Source organism: Typopeltis vanoorti, chromosome 6, assembly GCF_054136105.1.
Source record: "Typopeltis vanoorti isolate ZY-2024b chromosome 6, IOZ_Tvanoo_1.0, whole genome shotgun sequence".
NCBI classification, from domain to species: domain Eukaryota; kingdom Metazoa; phylum Arthropoda; class Arachnida; order Uropygi; family Thelyphonidae; genus Typopeltis; species Typopeltis vanoorti.
This window is the reverse complement of record NC_143554.1, coordinates 114,266,591-114,290,128: the sequence shown is the minus strand read 5'-3', so window position 1 is coordinate 114,290,128 and position 23,538 is coordinate 114,266,591. Positions and strand designations below refer to the sequence as shown.

The 23,538-nt window shown below is 38.0% G+C and overlaps 1 non-coding gene across 1 annotated transcript; it reads left to right on the top strand.

The window, feature by feature from the left end:
* The first annotated feature begins 21,345 nt into the window (after positions 1-21,345).
* On the top strand, positions 21,346-21,641 carry LOC150105828 (signal recognition particle RNA). The gene has a single exon (XR_016548507.1).
* The last annotated feature ends 1,897 nt before the right edge of the window (positions 21,642-23,538 follow it).

Here is a 23,538-nt window from a genome sequence, read left to right as displayed (position 1 = left end):
AAAAGGCTGGGGGCTTAAATCCCGCAATGGGCATGGATATCTGTGATTGTCTGTGAAAAATACTAGTGGTGGTGAGTGGTAGATGGAATTGGTGTAGATGATGATGATAGTTGCGGTTCGTTGTGGTTGGTGAATTGAGTGGTGGAGACAGAGAACTGTAAAGTAGGTGTCCTCTCTCAGCGAGTCTTTGGACTCCCTGGAGGTGTCACGTAATAACAATAATAATATTTTCATAAAGAAAGTTAAACCAAATAACTTGCTTTATGCAAATTATATATCAGCAATTTAAACCTTGCATAATATATGCATAAAGCAAGTTAAACCAAATAACTTGCTTTATGCAAGCTGTAAGCTATGGAGTGGTATATATCTGGGAGCACAAACAACGAGAGGTTTTATAGTTCACATGTTGTGGATACACTGCACTTTCTGCTTCCCTTGCAATTATGCTTCTTAAAAACAAACAGCATTACACTGCTTACCATATCTTCTTGTAATATATCACATCCAGCTGCTAGCAGACTCTGGAATATATCAATGTTTTTCTGAGCTACTGCAACCATTAAAGCAGTTTTGCCTTCCTATTAATAAAGAATATTAGTATGAAATATGAATTTGTTGAGCATGTTTTATCAGATTGTAAACTGCATAGTTCAACAATTAGCATATAAAAATGTACAACAGAATTTTGTTAATTGTTATATAATTTACTTTTATTTTATTTATTTATTTTTTTTTAGGCTTTATAATATTTTATTCAGCTGAAATATAATAAATGTACAATGACTTCAAGATAAAATATGTTTTTAATCATATTTCTAAACTATTTTATTTCTTTTCTACAAATTCTTATTTACCAACTCAGCATATTTGTATCATCTTCCAAAAATGCATGAACATATCAACAGGTAACAGCTAATCAACCACAGCCACCAGTTTGCCATTTCATCATCTTCTAATTATTATTACTTTACCCACAAAGGAGTCGGCAGACTGATCGTAGGAGGTTAATTAACTCACAACATATTTACCATACCAAATCTTAAAATCATTAACACTCCTTGCATTAACTACACATTCTGGTAATGCATTCCATTCACTGACAGTTCTCCATGTAAAAAATCTACTCCTCACACCCTTTGTTACTTCATTCTTACATAACTTCCAGGGATGTCCTCTGGTTCTTCCCCTCTCTCTCCTCTACTCTTTTTATAATCCCATCTGGAGTAATCGGATAAAATCTTCCCACTAACTTAAATGTCTCTATCATATCACCTCTTTTTCTCCTGTTCACCAAACTCTGCAATCCATATTTCTTCAACCTCCAGAGCCAGCATTCCTAAGCCTTGGTATTGTCTTAGTCACTTGTCTCTGGATCCTCTCCAAGGTTTCCACATAACACTGAAAACCAGGTGACCAAGAATAGTCCAAGTGTGGTCTGACCAGTGCTTTATACAGTGGCACAACCACTTCCTTATCCCTATAATTTAGAATACTTATCATAACAGCACTACGATGTGCAGTTATTGCAACACTTGCAACATGCCATCTAAACTTCAGTCTACTGTCAACCATCACTACCAAATCTCAAATCCCATCCACTTCCTGCACTAGGATACCATTAATATAGTACACAACCTTATATCTGCACTCCAAAATGCAACACCTTGCACTTATTAATATTAAAATGACAATCCCACTCCTTTGCTCAAAAGTCTATTATTCCAATCTTCCTAAAGGGAAATGACATCAGCAGTGCTACCTATAATTCTCCCAAACTTTACATCATCAGCAAACAACTGAAAATAACCAGTCGGTCCACATGATCTATTATTTATAAACAAGTTAAACAGCAGGAACACAAGAACAGAACCCTGGGCCATGCTACCCTCCCTTTTTCAGACCCTGCTCCACCATACACAACTTGCTGATATCATTCAGAGAACCAATCTCTGATCCATCTAACCAATATGCTATCTATTTTCATCCTCTGCAGCTTGTACATCAACTTATCATGTGGTACTTTATCAAAAGCTTTTGCAAAGTTCAAGAATATCACTCTATATGCTTTTCCTTTATCTAACATACTCATAACCATATCATAAAAGGCAAATAAATTGCTAAAACAAGCCCTACATTTAAAAATTCATGCTGACCATTATAAAGAATGCTATATCCATCAACCCAATCCTGTATCCTATGTCTAACTAATCTCTCCAACACCTTGCTACAACTGTAATTATACAGACTGGTCTATAATTGGAAACGTCTGTCTTAGAACCAAGCTTCTGGAGTGGTACTATTTTGCCTTCATTCCACTCTTTAGGAACGTTTCCTGCAAGACTTTCATTAAATAACCAGGTCAAAGGGCATTGCAAATTGTTGTGCACATTCCTTAAGAATACATGGTGATATGTCATCTACTCCCACAGGATGATATACAATGATAAAGTACTTGTTCAATAACTCCACTATATCTTTTTCCAACTGTTATTCTGCTGTCATGGCTATCCACTAGTGTCAACTTGCCATAATTATCCTTTCTCTTGCTTGCTGTATAGCAGAAAAATTCCGTTAAATTAACCTTGGCCTGACCAGCCAATCTTCTCTCATAATGCACATTTTCTTTCTTTAACATGCTTGTTACATTCCTAGCCTGCACTTTATATTCATTATGAATCCGATCACCACCAACTGGCTTGTACCTCCTCCATAGCATTTTCTTTTCCAATTCTTTTCTGACACAGCTTGCTTGATTTCACCATTCATCCATTTCACTCCTACTCTATTTACTCACTTAACTCTTGGTATGCAGTTATACCATGCTTGCATAAGATGATGCCTTATGAATTTCCATACACTGTCAACATCTTTTCTGCACAGCTCATCTACCTAACGTATTGATGCTAATTGACTACAGAGCTTCCCATAATCACCTGTCTTACACTTCCCCATATATCCTTCTTGTTGTTTGCACATGATTACTAAATAACTTAAGGAATTCACAACATATACTGGAATATAAATTAAAATAAACTTTAATATATACTTCCTATATTTCGGCAACGTCACATTGCCATCTTCATGGGAAAATAAGATTAAGACACATGCACACAGGCACTAAAAACAGCAAATGAGGTAGAAGTGAGGAAACTACTGTTTTTCCTAAAGTCCTGATGGTGCCCCCTAGCGGGCTATATTAGGTATTCTTGGCCGTTGGGCTGAAGTTCTCAAGATGTACGTCTCCCAAATTTGGGGCAGTCTCATGCATCCAAATTTGTTGAGGTTTGGCATGTTTTCTTAGGGCTGAGGCTGATGTGAAAGACTATTCATGGAGACTATTCATATCCATTTATGGCAGTAACCTTTCTTGTTTCATCACTTCCCAAACAAGTACCTCATAATCACTCTCACCAACCGGTGTCATTGTTAATACCTCATTAAAACATCTTGTGAAGTTGTCGCCAAATCCAAAACATTAAAACCTCTAGTTGCTTCAGTCAAGTGCTTCTTAAGATATTTATCCCTAAGAAATTTAACAAACTCACTCTTCTTGCACGCATACACTATCTCCTCATTCCATTGTATATTCCTGTCATTAAAGTGTCCCATCAGGATCACCTTCTTTTTACATGCCCTACCAATTTGCCTAAACATTTCACAATCAATATTCTCTACATTCCCTGGCCTATAACAGCAGCCTATCAGATATACTATCCTGTAAATTTTAACTTCACAATACACATATTCAAAATCTGTGCATATACTATCAACTTCCACACTTTGTGGATACAATTCCTCCACAATCATTAACAGCACTCCCCCCCCCCACTCCTCTTTCATCTTCCTATCCTTTAGAAAATTATATATCCTTCTGGTCCTATTCCTTTCACTTATACCAATTATCTTTGGCCATACTGACTCAATCAGTGCAACAAACTCGGCTTTCTTATTTTGAATATTCCTTACATTTGTGTACAGACATAACTATTCTTAACTATTCTTGTGTCTTTGAGGCCATTCTACCAGCACCAACATTCTCTATTCTAGTTGCTATAATATATCTCTCTCTCTTTGGCCTTTCCACTCCTGTTTCCCATTTTGGGCTTCAAGAATGAGAATAAAGTCTACTTGCTTCTACCCACTCGCTCTGCAAAAAAGAAAAACTTGCAAAAATTATATATTCTCCCATCACTTTGAAATATTTTATTACTCACTGTGCTCTTGTGAAGATGAGCAGAAACTCTTCCCTCCTCTAAGATTGTTTGTCACTGTTTCTTCACAAACAGTGACAAACAATCTCATACTAATCAAATGTATTAAGCAAAACATAAGAAAAATAAGATAATGAGACCTCAAATTAGGAAAACAGTATTACTTATTATTAATTAAAAATTACTTGTATGCTTGTGTATGTCATTCAGTAAATCTGAATGACATACACAAGCATACAAGTAATTGGATGTTAATATGATAATGATAATATAACAACAATGAGAAAATGCAGTGTGGATATTAAATGTGACAAGCAATGTGGATTTTTCAAAGGTTGGTCGTTGTCATATGTGTAATATATCTGCATGGAGAAATGAGAAAGATGTTTGTTGACAGAGTGAACAAGAGAAAGTATGAATGAAAATATGTGATATTTTGATGGACTGTGAGGTGTTAAATGAGAGTTGAGAAAGGAGTAAATATTAGACGAAAGACAGAATGTTGTAAGGAGCATAAGGTTTAGAATGGAATCAGTCAGATAAGTGATTGAGAGAATATAAGTGAGGAAAATATAGTTGTGAATGAAGAACAGAATGAAAGTATGAAATTACTAGGAGACCAGAAGAGATTGTGATTGAAGGAGCGAAAGAGTGCCTAACTGTGGGAACAAAAGAGAGCATGACTAGAGCAAAAATGAGAGTGATTGTGAGAAAAAAATTGAACATGTTTGTGGGAATGGAAGATAGTATGCTGATGGAGCAAAAGTGAGAGTAACTATGGGAATGAAGGTGACAGTTATTGCTGGAATGCAAAACTTGAAGAATGAGATGATTAAGATGACAAATAAGATGAGGTGCATGAAAAATGAAATCTGACATTTGGTGGATATGAACACAAGAGTGCAAAAGAATAAAATAATAGACAATGGAAAAAAAAAAAACGGTGGCCGGACTGGTGGGTCAGGTGGTTAGCATATCCACTCTCCAGCAAAAAGGCTGTGGGTTCGAATCCCGCCATGGGCATGGATGTTTGTGATTGTCTGTGAAAATACTAGTGGTGGTGGTGGACAGCAGATGGTGTTGGTGTAGATCAGGCATGGTCAACTTCATTCTATACAAGGGCCAATATATGATGAGTGGTAGCGTCACGGGCCGCACACTTTTAGACAGAACTTAAATAAAAATAAACTCTGTTTTTTCAAGGCAATAGTTATATGTATTGAATTACTATATTTGTTAAATCATTTTGCTACTGGGAGAACAATATAAAATACTTGATTGATATAAATATAAGTTGTAAAATTAAATTTAATTATATATTTCTATATATCTATATCTATATATATATATATATATAGATATATAAAGCAGTTTTGATTCCGTGTTGAGAATATAAATCGTTTCCGTCATCAGAAATAATGAATATAACTAGTATATCAATCAGAAAATCTGCAGTCGAAACTAATAGCTAAATTGATAATACATATAATTTAATATAGTTTTTATCCTGCAGCGGGCCTGCTGTTGGCCATCTATGGTGTAGATGATGCAGTTCGCTGTAGTTGATGAATTGAGTGGTGGAGACAGAGAGTTGTAAAGTAGGTACTCTCCCTCGATAAGTCTTTGGACTCCTTGGAGGTGTCACATAATAATAATAATAATAATAATAATAATAATAATAAAATGACTCAAGAGTGGTGCTATATGAAGATGCCATTATTAAAGGTGTGGTGTATGAGACACAGCGTGCACAATGTCTGTTTCCCCAGGAGTGAGAATGAAGAGGGTGACTGATGCTTTGGATATGAGAAGTAAACATGCAAGGGAGGAGCTAGTGCTGATTGTGGGAATGAATGATTTAGTTCACCTTAGAAAGAATGTGTGAATTGATATCAGAAGATTACTGATGAGAGTGAAAGACAATAGCGTGAGAGGAAGGGTAGTTAGTATGTTGCCCAAGTATGAAATGAGACAGCAGAAGGGTTTGTTGAAGAATGAAATGTATGAAGGTGATGGACTGCATTTAAATGGATTTAGCATGAATCAGCTGGAGAAACTATCATTAGAAAAGAGTATAATAAATTATGCAAACAAGGGATCAGAGAACTCGAAAGCGATGTGAAAGAGCAGGAGAGTAGAATAGATGAAGGTAGTTCATTTGTGAATGGAGAGAAAAGTAGTGTGAGAGATGAAAATGTGAGAACAGGAATGCAAACATGAAGCAGTAATGAATGTGTATGGGGTTAATCAGCATAGGAATGGAATGGCCTAGCACTTGTTATACCACTTATTTCATTTGTTAAAGATTCCTGAAGAATTACAGCAGATTTAAAAGATGGAAGAGATATAAGGAGACAGGTGAAGAGAGGATGCATGAAGAATATAAGACACAGGCCAGAAGAGTGACTAGTAAGGAAAGCGAAACTGGAATATGAGAGGAGATTGGCCCTAAGATACAAAGAAAATCCTAGGGAATTTTTTAGCTATGTGGCCAGTAGGAGGAGAAATGACTGTAGAAGAATGATATTGTGGGATAAAAATGGGAATAGAGTGACTGATGCAGAGGACATAGTGCAATTATTCAATGACCACTTTATTGGAGTATTTCATCCTGTAGGAGTCAGTTTTAATGCTAGAGGGATAGGGCAGGTTCAAGGTTTAGAGGTACAGGAGGAGAGTGTGTTTCAGATACTGAGAACTCTGGATGTCAATAAAGCTTTGGGACTGGATGGTATTTCACCACGAGTTTTGAGAGAATGTGCTAGGGAACTGACAGTGCCTTTGACCTGGCTTTTCAATGAAAGTCTGGCTGTTCAGCAAAGGTGCCCAGGGAATGGAAGGAAGGTAAGATAGTGCCATTGCATAAGGGCAGTAGCAGACTGGAAGTGTCTAATTATAGGCCAGTCTGTGTGTCATCAGTAGTTATTAAGATCTTGGAGAAAGTAGTGAGGGACCGTATACAGCATTGGGCAGATGAGGGTAATGTTATCTGTGAGAGTCAACATGAATTTATGAAAGGGCACTCTTGTTTTAGTAATATGCTAGCCTTTTATAATAAAGTTACAAGAACATTAGATGAGGGAAAGGCATATACTGCAATTTTCTTAGACTTAGCAAAGGCATTTAACATGGTGCCACATGATAAGCTGATATTTAAGTTGCACATGGGCCTGGATGTCAGATTGGTCAACTGGATTCAGGATTGGCTGTCTGATAGGTATCAGAGAGTTGTGTATGGTGGAGCAGTTTCAAGGAGACAGAGGGTTACAAGTGGGGTCCCACAGGGCTCAGTACTAGGACCTATATTGTTTAACCTTTATATCAATGACATTGCCAGTGGATTGCAAGGGGATATTCAGTTGTTTGTGGATGATGCGAAGCTGGGAAGGATTATTAGTAATAGTGCAGATGTGGTAGCCCTGCAAGAGGATTTGAATTAGCTAGATAGATGGGCAAATGAATGGGGATGTCAGATTAATGCAGCAAAATGTAAGGTCTTGAGGTTTGAAACATCGATAGGATGCTGCATACTAGATGGGAGGAGTTATACTGGAGGAAGTAGGGGAGACAAGAGATCTGGGGTTGATGATTGATAGAAACCTGAAGTTTAGGGGACATATTGCAAAGGTGGTGAATGTAACACAGAGGATTACTGCAATTATGAGAAGGACACTGACCTGCAGAGATAAGAGGGTTATCATTCCGTTGTATAAGTCTCTGATCAGACCACACTTGGATTATTGTTCTCAGATTTGGTCCCCAGGATTTGAAGGGGATAAATTAACTGTGGAAAAGATACAAAGACGGATGACAAAGATGGTCTCAGGACTGTACAAGGATAGTTATGAGAATCGGCTGAGGGAATGTGGACTGCAGAGTTTGGTGGATAGAAGAAGGAGAGGTGATATGATTGAGACTTTTAAACTATTCAGAGGTGGTTACAGGGTTGACACTGGGGAGTTCTTTCACTTGGTTGAACAGCGGGAAGGAGTGATGACAAGAGGCCATCCCTATAAGTTACGAAAGGAAACTGTGAGCAAGAGAGTAAGGAGTGGTTTCTTTGCATGGAGGGTGGTTGAGCCGTGGAATGCATTGCCCGATAGAGTGGTGAGGGCGAGAACGGTCAATGAGTTTAAGGAGTGGTATGATAGACTTTGTGTTTCTTAGGGGGGGGGGGACCTCCCCTCGATGAGTCTTGACAGACTTTATGTTCTTAGGAAGGACCTCCCATGATGAGTCTTTTGACTCCATGGAGGCCTGAATAATAATAATAATAATATCATATGTATGGAGTAAAGAACTGAGCACATCAACTCTGACTAATATCAAGTTTAACATCACTTTCCTTAGCAATGTGATTCATACAGATTATAAACAATATATTCACTACATTATAAACAATATATTCACTACATTATAAACAGTTAAAGTAGTATAATCAGAATTAATGACAAATGATCTTCCTATATGTTCATCAATTATAACTACTGATTGGCAATTTAATAGAGACATATATTCCATTAACATTGTACTCTTTTACTGTTCGAAATAGTTTCCTTTGGTACTTCTCTTCTAGAACAGAGATCTTAAAAAATTTAAACAGAGATCCTTTTTATTCTGGGGATCTTGGTAATCCCTATTTGACTTAAATCCTACTTGTTCTTAATCAATTTTTATCCTTTTCTTGGCAATTCCTTACGTATCATTATTATTAACAACTAACTTTAATGGAGTCGAAAGACTCATCCCAGAGTGATCACAAAGACTCACCAACCACTCTTTATTAAAAGAACCTGCTCCTTACTCCCTTGCTCAATCTGTTCTCATACACTTTCCAGGGATGGCCTCTTGTTCTATCCCTGCCTCCCCTTTTATGAAAAATTTCTTCCACATTAACCTAGTAACAATCTCTTTCCAACTTATGTGTCTCAATCATATGCCCCCCCCCCATCCTATTTACAATGCTCTCCTATTGCACTCCTCATTTGATTCTGTTTTCATACCCCCCCTCCTCTTGGAAACAAGGTGACCAAATCTGCACACAATACTCCATATGAGGCCTGATCAAGGCCTTATACAATGGAATCATAACATCCTCCTCCTCATTATTATTATTATTATTATTATTATTATTATTATGACATGATACCTCCAAGAACTAACTGCAAGAGGACACACAACCTACTTTCGTCACTACTTAATGCTCCATCTAAACGCACGCACACACACACACACACACACACAGTGGCACAACACATTTTATATATCAAGATCCTCCGAATTATTGCTAATGTAATGACTTCACAACTTGTGCAATGTGGTCCCTGAACTTCGGGTCTCTGTCCACTACCACCACCCCTCTCAGATATCTCTAATCTCCTCTACCCTCTTCAAAATTTCTCCACCAAATGAATACTTTGCATTTCATTCACAAACCAAATTTCGGAACCTTACATTGTACAATACTAAATTGATAATTAACTCACCTACCCACTCAAATATTTTGTGAAATTTTGTAGGGATATTCCACTATAATTCTAATACATCAGACACTCTTTAGCTCAGTCGTAAAGCTATCATGATGCTTGCCCTTTGATTGAAAATACCTACATTTTAATTCTGTTTTCGTTCTTTTTGTTTTGTTCTTTTCAATTCTGAGAATGGTTATCTCATCAGTGATGAAATAGCCATTCTCAAATGGAAGCGGCAGGTTTCCCTCCCTAGAAATTTGGGTTTTACATCCCACAGATCATACAAACTAGACAAAGAATACACAAAATAAACAGACATACCAGACTAAAGGAGGTGGAATTCAGATACAACATTCAGTTTTACCACAACAACAACAAAAAAAAGCGTTAATAAATATTATTTAAAAAACTTTAATTTCTTGTTAATTCTACAAGTATTTGTTTATTCTACACATTAATTCTACAAGTATTAAGGAACCAGCAGTAAATGAACTATATCATTACCTGTGTTTGGTGATTTATGTCCAATTTATCATGATCTAGAAGAAATTTAACACAATCAGTCCAACCAGACTCAACTGCCAAAATAAGAAGAGTATATCCTTTCTGAAAAATTATTCAACAAAATAAATAGATGATCTACCATGTCTGAAAGCAAGCAAAATGAAAATGAACTTCTGATGAAGTCTGCATAATCAAGAACATAAAATTCTGATATGGAAATTCTTAGTTCATAAGTTCTTACCAAAAATCTCAAATAGCATCATATAACTATTTATCAAACTTCTATTATCAAACTTTGTTCATTAATTATTTAATATAAATGTTCAAAAGCATTCATAAGCATAAAAAAACAGAACATTTATATACGTAATGTAAACTTTTAAAATTTTTTTCACTATTACAGATCTACTAAGCAGATTTTTGTTGTTGTTGCCGTTGCGTTTCAAATAAAAGATGAAATGACATAAATTTGCATAAATTTAAAAATATCCTAAAAATTTATCCATGACCTCATAAAGCTCAGCAATTGAACACAATATATTTGAAGACACACTCATAAGAAATAATTTTTGGATTATTAAAACTGCAGTCATTTCAGTAGTATAAGTACTTTCAACAGAGTGAGAGAGAGTGGGGAGTGTTAAATACAGCTAACTCCCTTTCAATGTTGACTGATGAATGGCAGTTATTACATATTATCCTTCATAGCACCCTACAGTGACATTTGGTGAGTGTGATAGTTCATCCACTATGGGTAGCACTTGAAGCTGACACTTCCTGCACTTCACTCTTAGTATAGTATCACTAATTGTTGACCTGGGATGGCCCAATTTGTCAACAATTTGCAAAACTGATAAGCTTGCAATATGGCATCCCATTACAATGCCTCTTTCAAACTCTGTCAGTTTCCTTCTCACAGCCATTTCACCTGGACACAGTTGCACTGACTTGGAAGCATCATATTCCTCAAACTTATACTGGCTTCAAACACGTGACTCATTACATGTCATGATTCATCTTGCCTAAGGGGGGGGGGGGGGGGAGTTTGACTTCTTTTCAAGAGTGTATATACCCATATATACAACAATGTTCAGAACCAAATATTATTATTATTATTATTATTATTCGGGCCTCCATGGAGTCAAAAGACTCATCGTGGGAGGTCCCTCTTAGGAAACACAAAGTCTTTCATACCACTCCTTAAACTCATGGACCGTTCTTGCTCTCACAACTCTATCAAGCAATGCATTCCAAAGTTCAACCACCCTTCATGCAAAGAAACCACTCCTCACCCTCTTGCTCACAGCTTCCTTTCGTAACTTCCAGGGATGGCCCCCTTATCATCACTCTTTCCCGCTGTTCAACCAAGCAAAAGAACTCCCCCAGTGTCAACCCTGTAACCACCTCTCAACAGTTTAAAAGTCTCAATCACATCACCTCTCCTTCTTCTACCTACTAAACTCTGCAGTCCGCATTCCCTCAGCCAATCCTTATAACTAACACTGTACAATCCTGAAACCATCTTTGTTATTTGCCTGTGTACCCTTTCCACAGTTAATTTATCCCCTTCAAATCCTAGGGACCAAATCTGCAAACAATAGTCCAAATGTGGTCTGATAAGGGTCTTACACAATGGAATGATAACTCTTTTATCTCTGCAGGTCAGCATTCTTCTCAGTATTGCAGCAATCCTCAGGTTTCTATCAATCATCAACCCCCAGATCTCTTGTCTCCCCTATTTCCTCCAGTACAACTCCTCCAATAGAGTATGAAGAGTCCCATCGATGTGTCCCAAATCTCATTTTGTTGCATTAAACTGACACCCCCCATTCAATTGCTCATTTATCTAGCTTCCACATCTGCACTATTACTAATAACCCATCCCAGCTTCACATCACTATGTCCTCTGCATTCAAACCTACGTGCTGCAACTTAGATATCAGCTTATCATGTGGCAGCCTGTTGAATGCCTTCACTAAATCCAAGAAAATGGCAGTAAATGTCCTTCCTTCATCTAATGCTCTTGTAACTTTATTATAAAAGGCTAGCATGTTACTAAAACAAGAGTGTCCCCTAACAGAGTTGGGGACAACCTGTTGCCTCTCACAGATAACATTACCCTCATCTGCCCAATGTTTTATACGGTCCCTCACTAATTTCTCCAAGATCTTAACAACTACTGATGACACACAAACTGGCCTATAATTAGACATTTCCAGTCTGCTACTGCCATTATGCAACGGCACTATGTTACCTTCCTTCTGTTCCCTGGGTGCCTTTCCCATAGCCAGACTTTTGTTGAAAAGCCAGGTCAGAGTAGCTGTCAATTCTAAGACATTTCCAGTCTGCTACTGCCATTATGCAACAGCACTATCTTACCTTCCTTCCGTTCCCTGGGCGCCTTTCCCATAGCCAGACTTTCGTTGAAAAGCCAGGTCAAAGGAGCTGTCAATTCTGTAGCACATTATCTCAAAACAAGTAGTGAAATACCATCCACTCCCACAGCTTTACTGACATCCAGAGTACTCTGTATTTGGAACACACTCTCCTCCTGCACCTCTTAACCTCAAACCTGCCCCATCCCTCTAGTATTAAAATTTACTCTTCCAGAATGAAATACTCCAATAAAGGGCTCATTGAACAACTCTGATATGTCCTCTGCATCAGTCACTCTATTACCATTTCTATCCCACAATGTCATTCTATCACAATCATTTCTCCTCCTACTGGCCACATAGCTAAAAAATTTCCTTGGATTTTCTTTGGATCTTTTGGCCAATCTCTTCTCATATTCCAGTTTTGCATTCCTTACCAACTAGTCATTCTCCTGGCTTGTGTCTTATTTTTTAGCTTTCACATACAGTTCCTTTTTAATACTGTTTGTCATCCACTTTATAGAGAGCTTACTTATACTTACAGCTTACAAATATGGGAGATGGCAGGTGATGTGATTCTGGAAGATTCAGGAGAATGCAAAATATATTGTTTAAATCATATGGGCAGAGGGAATAATACCTTCATTTGTGCAAAAATCACTAATAATCAAGTGCCATTTCTCTTACATTTGGATTCGGTTTGTTTATTGTTAATGTTTTGATCAAAAAAAGTTTAGTTCCTTTATATACTTGTCAATAGATTGAGATTTAATTCAAATTTCTCATTAGTTTTTACATTTCCATTGATTTTTATCAGTGGGTATCACTCTAGAATACATAATAAAGTTCACACAGCATCTAGATAAAATGCAAGAATATCATTATCTTCATAATCCACCACCTAAGGTAGGTGGAAGTTACCATGAGCTAAGCAATCCTTCCAGTTCTTGCATCTAGCCCTATTCAGATCTTGTAATTTAATTCATAACACAAAGAAATAAATAAGAAAATACATTACATAAAGTTCAAGGACTCCTTGTGGAAGGGTACTCTATTATCTATGTATGCTACTAGCCATTACACAAGTTACTATCTGCTAATAGTATTTTGCCTGTTAATTATGCACGTGTTCTCTGGCCAATATGCCTGTCATATAGGATGAAAAACCTGAATTTCTGGGAGAAAAAGAAACCCTGCTACCTCTGTATGTGATGGGCTAAAGATTCCTCCTGCCAAGAATCAAACTCAAGCTGTTTCCAATTAAAGGGTGCAATGTCCCATCAGTCTTTTAAGTGCACAATGAAGGCCAGTAAACACACACACAATGAACAGAAAAATACTATTAGTGGGTGGTTGGGGGGGGGGGGGATTACATGTGGCTAGTACATTATGCTGTGTATTAGTGCAGTAGATGGTACAACATGGATGGTGGAGTATGCAGTGAAGTAAATTAGTGTAGATGGTGGGTTGTGTAGTGTAGAGTACCTTCTGCAAGGACTTAATGAGAATTTCATTCATAAAATCAAATGCAGTGGATTTCAGGTAACTGGACAACATCACAATAGCATAATTTGGCCCAATTAAGTGGCTCCCCCAATTAAATTAAGCTGTCTGTCAAGAATTTAAAAGATATATGAACATCAAACTAAACACAAGTTTTTCATTTATTGTCTAGAAAAATTACTGACTTGTGGATAAACTTAAACAACTGGATTTAATTAAAATAAAATATTTCCCACAAAAACAATTTCATTTATATGCACTAAACATGCATGTATTGATCAAGTGCAGCCTGTCATTTTTTTTTTTTTTTTGATTGACTGCAATTAAACAAAATCAGTGCAGGTATTTAGTACAGATATAATACCGACTTCCTGCATGAAACAGACTTGTAATCCAGTAATAAATTTTTTGCAACCTGGGTAGTCACTCGTTCATGCTCTGGAATGTCACCCTCATCACTTGCTTTTTTTTGCAATATCCTCTGATGTTTTGCTAAAACTTCCTCTTCAAGCCAGCCTGGTTGGCTGAGTGGTTAGAGTATCTGCTCTCCAGGCTGAGGGTTCGAATCCTGCTGTGAGCATGGATGTTCGTGATTGTCTGTGAAAATACTAGTGGTGGTGGTTGGGGATAGATAGCGTTGGTATAGCTGCAGTTCATTGTGGATTGAGTGTGGAGACAGAGAGTTGTAGAGTAGATGCCCTCCCTTGATGAGTCTTTGGACTCCCTGCAGGTGTCATTATTATTATTATTATTGTTGTTACGTGATCTCTTCAGGGAGTCCAAAGACTCATCGATGGAGGGCACCTACTCTACAGCTCTCCGTCTTTACCATCAACTACAACGAACCGCAACTACGATCATCATCTACACCAATGCAATCTACTGCCCACCACCACCAATATTTTCACAGACAATCATAAACATCCATACCCATAACGGGATTTGAACCCAAAACCTGTTGGTTCGAGAGCAGATATGCTAACCACTGGGCCAAACAGGCCGTCAAAAATTATTATTATTATTATTATTATTCTCGTAGAAAGGCTTATACGCTGGTTATACATGTTTAGTAAATAACTTAACGTACTCTAGAATATAAATTAAATTAATCTTTAATTTATATTTCCAATATTTCAGCAACGTCACGTTGCCATCTTCAAAGGAACTTAAGATAAAGACACGTGCACGCAGGCACTAGACACAGTAAATGAGGACAAAGTGAGGAAGCTATTGTTTCTTCTAAAAGTCCTGATGGTGCCCCCAAGCAAGCTATGTTGTTATTCTTAGCCATTCAGCTTAAGGTCTCCTGATGTACGTCTCCCAAATTTGGGGCGGTCTCATGCAACCAAATTTGTTGAGGTTTGGAGAGTTCTTAGGGCTGAGGCAGATTCATGAATAGTCTTTCAAATTTGAACTTGCTACAGTGTATTACTGTGGCTTTCTTCCACCGTATTCTGTGGCATGTATCCAGAGCATGGTCTGCAAGACCAGAATGGCTGTACTGGTGAAACCGGATGTAGTCCTTGTGTTCTGAAATTCTGATATTCGCTGTCCTGCCTGTTTGGCCAAAGTAGGACAGCTTATAGTTGCAAGGGACCTGGAATACACCAGGTAGGTCTAGGGGAAGTGGTTGGTCTTTGTTTTAGCAGATAAGGGATGCCAATTTTTTATATGGTCTGTAACAAGAGGTCAAGTCATGTTTTTTAGATTTTGGTAATTTTTTCCAAGGTGCCTTGGATGTAGGGAATGGTGATGGATTTAGAGTAATCCTTGTTGTGAAGAGGGGAGGGGGTTGTGGTTTATGGGTTTCAATATTTTTTGGATTTTTTTTTTGAGGGGGGGGGGTAACCATTGGCTGAGAAAGTATTGAGGTTGTGGTTTAGTTCAGTGATTAGGGCATTGTCATTTGAGCAGATTAGTTTAGCTCTGTTGTATAGTGTCTTAATAACTCTATATTGTTGTGAGGGGGGCAGGGGGAATTGTTGGTGAATGCATCTTCCTGGTTCCATCAGCCTGATGGAACCTTGGTTTTCTATAAACTGAGAAAACCAAGGTTCCATCAGGCTGGCGGGTGACTAGTGTGTCTACGAAAGGGAGGCTGTTGTTTTCCTCTTTTTCCAGGGTGAACTTGATTCTGGGGGTGTTGGTTGTTTAAGTGGGTTAAGAAGGAGAGGAGTGTATCAGAGCCATGTTGCCAAATAGTGAACACATCATACGTAGCAAAGCCATATGGTTGGTTTTTGTGGGGTAGAGTTTAAGGCTTTCTCTTCAAAAGTCTCTATAAAGAAGTTGGCCAACGGTGGGGAGAGTGGTGAACCCATGGCTGTCTCCTCTATTTGCTTGTAGAATTTTCCCTGACAAACGAAATAGCCTGAGTTCATTGTGAACTGAAATAGGGCTGAGATGTTGGGAGGAAATTTAGCTTGGATTAGCTCTAAGGTTTCCTTGAGTGGGACATTTGTGAATAAGGAGGAGACGTCAAAACTGACCATTATGTCAGTATGTTGGAGTGTAAGGTTTCTATGCTGGCTTTGAAGTGGGCTGAGAGTATGGTGTGGTGTGTGAGCGCTTTGGCCAAATGTTTAGCTAATTTGTATGTGGGGGAATGAATGCCATCCACTATGGGACGTAATGGGACATTTTCTTCATGTATTTTTTGGGAGTCCATATATATACGGGGGGGGGGGGGGGGTAGAGTTAAACTGTTTTAATTTGTTAGTAACGTCTACAGGCCAAGAAGTGACTTTCTTAAGGAGCCTATGGAATTTTCTAATTTGTGAGTTAGTGGGATTGTATTCAATAGGGAGGTAAGTAGCCTGATCTAATAATAGAGCATTAAGCTTACCTGTGTAGTCCGTTTGGTTGAGTACTACAGTGGCATTTCCCTTATCTGCTTTGGTGATTACTATTTCTTTGTTTTTCTTCATTTCCTGCAGAGCTTCATATTCCTTATTGGAGTGTGTAACAATTTGTAACTCCTGCTTCAGGCATTACAAATTGCAATCAAATTTGCTACAAAGAAATCCTTGAATAGTTGCAAGAACATGTCCAGAGATTGTGAATGATTGAATTTTGCATCGTGACAATGCACCTTCTCATTCTGTGTTGTAAATTTGTGAGTATTTAGCCAAAATATGCATCCTAGTGGGAAATAGCAATCATACTCACCTGATGTTTCTCTGTATACCCATTTTGAGACTGTAGAAAGCATGCAAAAATGGAAGGAATGTCAGAACTGGTGTTTTATGTAGGGGGGAAAGAGTTACTTTGAAGGTGACCATGATGTATCAGACGATTATTTGAATACACAATTTCATATAAATTTTGACTTATTATTTTTCTGATAAACCTTGTACAATGGAAAAAAAAACATTGTTATCTCTGCTAGTCAGAGATAATTATTTTGAACTATTGCAACAATTTTCTGGGTTTGTCTTTACAGTGTATTCCCCCTAAACCTCGACTCTCTATGCAACATTATCTAGATCCCTTGCCTATTCACCTTTCTACATTATATCTCCAGCAACAGAATATACACCTCCCTCCTTCTGTAACAGCCCAACGTTCAAAACATTAAAGTTCATTATTATTATTATTACCCTAAGATCTCATGGAGTCAAAGACTCATCTAGGAGGTCCCTTTGTCATTCACACAGCTAATAATACTGAATCTTAAACACATTCCTATATATCCTATATCAATGACCTACTTCAGTTGACCTCTAACCCAATACACAGTTTTGCAGATGACAGAACATACATTTCTCCCTTTCATTTGACAAACTCTACCCTACACAACTCACTTCAATCCACAGAACATCAACCACCACTGCCTTAATTCCGACCTTTAAGCCATCCTCCAATGGGGCTCAGATAACCTTGTCAACTTCAACGCTAGCAAAACCCAGTTCTGTCTTATCTCTCACAAAATATAACCATTTTCCCCCAGCATTGCTTTTGATAACACTCAAATTCACAGACAAGACGAAATTTCTCTTCTCAGAACTACCTTGACATCAAGCCTCTCCTGGCATAAACACATCACGATCATTGCATCCTCAGCTTCCAAAAAACTAGATTTTTCTCTTTCACTCAAGATGCTACTTCACCTCTAAACAGCTGTTAACACTATACAAGTCATAAATCAGGCAAGCGCTCGAATACCGCTCTCACATCTGGAGTGGGGCTCCAAAAAAGCTCCCTCAAAATGCTTGACTCATTGCAGAGGAGAGAAATTAGACTAATAAATTACCCATCCCTCACCAACTTGCCCCCCCCACTTTCACATAGAAGCTTGGGCTCTGCAATCTGTATACTTTATAAATACTTTCACGGGAAAGGTTCATCTGAAACAGCATCAATAATCCTCCCCACCCTGTACTAAGCCCATTGTGACACTTACAGCTACCGCCCAACATCGTTTTACAGTACATACACCTCGAAACCCAGAGAACAAGTTTCTTCTCCTCCTCCTCATTCATCCCTGCTACTGCAGTACTGTGGAACAGTCTTCCCCCTGATGTATTTCCCAAGGAATACAATATACAGGCATTCAAATCAAATGTAAACAAGTTTCTCCTTTCACAACCCATCACCCATATACAGTACTAACGTACTATAGGTTGAACAGCCAACCTCCTGTATATGGGCCCAAAAAAAAAATAATAAAAATTCAAATTCTCTGCAGACACCACCCTCTCAGGGCATTCCAATCATTCACAACTCAGCATGCAAAAAACCTTCTTCTCACTCTCTTGTTCATACTGTCCTTATACAGCTTCCAGGGATGATCTCTTGTTCTCCACTGATCTTCCACTATTTTATGAAAAAATTCTTTAACAGTTATCCTATAATAACTCCTTACTAACTTGTATGTCTCTATCATATCACCCCCTCTTCCTCCTATCCACTCGACTCTTAAATTGCATCTTCTCAACATTTCCTTATAATCAACATTCCAGAGATCAGAATTTACCTTAGTCGGTCATCTGTCTGGACCTTTTCCAACACCTCTTTGTCCTTTTGAAACCAGGTCACCAAATCTGAGCACAGTAGTCCAGTGTGGCCTAATCAGAGCCTTATACAGTGGAACAAGAATCTCCTTACTTCTACAAGTCAGTGTCTTCCACATCATTCCTAGAATTCGTTATGTTGTTCTCACAAATTTGGCAAGGTGTCCTCTAAATTTTAGATCCTTATTCCCCATCAACCGAAGATCTCTTATTTCCTCCAACTCCAACAACATATCCCCACCAAGTATAAATTCTATAATCCCATCTTTGTTTCCTAAATTTTAAAACCTTACATTTTGGAACATTGAACTGGTATAACCACTCCTTTGCCCATTCATTCAGTCTATTTAAGACTTTTTGTAAGGCCACAACATCTGCTCTACTCCTCATAGTTCATCTCAACTTTGCTTCATCTGCCAAACAACTGAATATCCCCATTCAAATCTTCTCCAAGATCATTAACATTCAGGTTAAACAGCAATGGCCCATGGCACTGAAACAGACCCCCTGAGGCATACTACTAGTGACTTTCTATTGGCTATCTGATACCCATCAAATAGCCAATCTCCAATCCATTGCACTAGTCTAATATCCAACCCCCCATCTGCTCTAGTTTGACTATCAACTTATCATGCAGTAATCTATCAAAATCCATTGCAACAACATACTACTGTGTACCCATTTCCTTTGTCCAATGAAGCTGTTACCTTATTCTAATAGGTAAGTAGATTACTAAAGCATGACTCCCACTAGAAAATCTATGCTGTCCATCAAAGATAATACCATTGCTGTCAATCCATTCTGGATCCTGGTTCTCACCAGCCTCTCCAACACTTCAACCACAACAACTAACACACAGATAGGCCTATAATTTGATGCTTGAGTTCTGTCACCTCCCTTATCAAGCAACACAATCTTGCCTTCCTTCTACTCCTTTGGAACATTTGACTAATCAGTGGTGTAGCTAGAGCTTTCGCTGCCCAGCAAAAGCTCTAGCTACACCAAACTCAGGGACCGCCCCGGGTGGTCCCTGAGTTTGCCACCCCTCTCAATACACATCAAAAATACTACAAAAAGTAAAAGTCAAAATGACGTATAGGGAAATAAATTAAAACACTATGTTTATTTTTGAAGTAAAACTTTAATTTCAACATTCTAAAATCTTATTTTTCTTGCTTTTCTCTTAACAAAATCATCGATGACATTGGCGAAGTCTATTTCATAGTAATGTAGGTAATTCTTAATCAATTTTAATTTAGAAAAACTCCTCTTGCAACCAGCAACACTTAGCAATTGTGTGAAAAATTACAATATTTGGAACTGAGTTCTCGAGACTGTATTTTAGAATTAACTACAAAAATTCAAAAAGGTTCAAAGTACCACCTAGGGCGGACCGCCCCCTCCTCCCCTTAGCTATGTCTATGAACCTAATGCAAGACTCATATTAAACAAATATGTTGAGACTGATGTCAACTCCCTGGCACATTTCTTCAAAATACATAGTGATATATTATCAAGTCCCATAGCCTTATGAACATCAAGTTTGCTCGATTCCCCATATAACTCTTGCTCGCTTACATTCAGTCTCTTCTCATCATCAGCTGCTCTCAAACCATCCATAATGTCACATTCACGAGAATGAAAGTCTTTAATGACCTGCTTGTTAAACTATATCCTCTGCAGTAGTTGTTCTTATACCATTTTCTGCAATCAATGTCATCCTTCCACAATTAATCATTTTTTGCTTGCTACATACCAAAAGAACTCCCTAAGATTCTTTTTGGCTTCATTACCTAACTGCTGCTCATTCACTTTTGCTACCCTTATCAACCAAGTCATTCTCCTTGCCCGTTCTTTGTAATCCTCAAGGAAATGATTATTACTACTCCTCTTATGCTGCCTCCATAATGCTTTTTTCCTTTGTATCACATGCTTAATCTCTTCATTCATCCATTTTACGCCTACCTTATTTAACCTTCTGACTCTTGGAATACATTTAGACATTGCTTCTTCTAGACAGTTCTTGAATATAACCCTAGCACTGATTTCCTTTCCAGCCAACTCCTCATTCCATGCTACACCAGCAAGCTCTCTCCTGAGCTTCTCATAATCACTAGCCTTGTAGTTATACATATACCCTTTCTTTCCTCATAGAGGTCCTCACATTGCTGGAAATCACTCAGGTAATCACTTCATGGTTACTCTCACCTGGAGGGTGATTTGACACCTAATTTAGAATAACATTCTCTGATGAGATGATCAAAATGCCGAGAGTCGCAGGGGTCTCTTGTAATCCAGCTGCTAGGAGGCTTGGGCTGGTGGATGGTTTGAGAACTGAAGTTCTGTTTCCCAATGCTCCTATGTCAATCAGATGTCTGCATTAAGCACGGCCTCAATATGGTGACTTCAGGGGAGCTCAGAGTCACCAGGTTGCCTAACAAAAAGCGAATCAGCCCAAGACGAAAAGGTAGCAGGCAAAAGCTTCTGCATCGTGTAGTGGAAATGCATCTGAGAATAGCCGTTGAGGAATAGCCAGTACAACATAACCAAACTCAGTTCTTTTGGATTGTTGGTGGACAGGGAGTTGAAGTTTGGGGGCACATTGCAAAAGTGGCTAAATCAGCTCATCAGATCACTTGGTTATTGAAGAATATTTTGATGAGCAGAAACATGCGAGTTGTTGAAAGTTTATTTTTCACTTGGTTAGAGTATAATAAATTTAGTTTAATCCTTTATCCAAGTGTGAGCACACAAAGTTTGCGCCTGAAAGTATCTTCAGGACAGGGTTAAGGTGGTACAACACCAGGACAACTCATTGCAAAGGTGGAACAAGCTACCAACGGTCCTATCTCAGTATCTCTTATAATGCAAAACACATCTCCTTGCGGATATGTCTAATGTTATGCATTAAGGGAAGGGCCACTACCCAGACTAGTTTTGACCTTTATTGAGGTCTCTTCAGTGGGAGCCAGGCCCAAGTGGAGATATCAGGCAGAAGCATTAGTAGGTCATCTCTACCTATAGGAATTGCCAATTGGTGTGCCACCCTTTTTTCATAATTTACTCTGGATTTAGAGAAAGATGTTGAAAGTTTATTTTTCACTTGGTTAGAGTATAATAAATTTAGTTTAATCCTTTATCCAAGTGTGAGCAAACAAAGTTTGTGCCTGAAAGTATCTTCAGGACCGGGTTAAAGTGGTACAACACCAGAAGATACTTTCGGGCGCAAACTTTGTTTGCTCACACTTGGATAAAGGATTAAACTAAATTTATTATAACATGTGAGTTATTGTTCCTCTTTATCGCGCCTTGATAAGACCCTATCTTGACTACTGTATGCAGATCTGGGTGCCAGGGTTTTTTCTTGATGGGGAGGAGGTAGAGAGGATCCAGGGCCGAGTGACCAAGATGATAGCTGGTCTATAGAATGAACAGGTTGAAGGTCTGTGGGTTACAGAAATTGGTTGATAGGTAGAAAATAGGTAATATGATTAAGACATTCAAATTACTTAAGGCTTTTTACAAGATTAATTCAGAGGAAATTTTTCAGAACAGGTCTGGTGGTGGGAGAACTAGGGGGCCATCCATGAAAACTGAGTAAGTGCATAGTTGGCAAGGGTGTTAGAGCTAGGTTTTTTACTTGGAGAGTGGTGAATGAGTGGAATAAGCTGCCTAAGTTTGTTGTGTGTGTGCCATGACTGGAAATGAGTTCAAAGCAAAGTATGATAGATACTGTGCGAATGCTGAATAGTTGTTCTTCATGATGTTTAGGGACTCCTTCGATGAGTCTAAGGACTTCTTGGAGTTGCCTGTAATAATAATAATAATAATAATTCAAGACTCTCAATTCTTGTGTGCCCTCTGTTGCATACTGCCTGAGGTAGTTATCTCTCAAAAACTCAAGAAACACATTTTCTTTGCTTCCAGTTGCTATCTCATCATCCCAGTTTATATCGCCATAATTAAAATCGCCAATACTGAATACTGATCACTCTTTTCTTATTTGCTTGGCTAATTTGGTTATACATTCCATGGTCACTACATCTATAACAACATCCGAATAAGTATTTCATTCTATTCATCTCTATTTTACATTATACTGCCTCAAAACCACTGGCACTATTTCTCTCTTGCCTCTCTACCTTGTATGGACATAACTCTTTCTCTATCATCAATAGCACTCTCCCTCCCTTTTTACTCTTGCTATCTTCACGAAACACACCATACCCTTCCATTTCTATTCCTGTTAGGATGTCATCTTCATCCACCCTATGCTTTTCGGTCTATTCAAATCCTCGTGCTGAATACATTAGTACTATTCCTAATAACCCACCTCAGTTTCACATATTCTGCAAGTTTCTTCTTTGAATCTACTATTAGAACAAAATCTGATGCATATATTAAGTTATTTATAATATATTTTCTCTATTAACTAATATTCCTTTTATGTTTTGTAGAT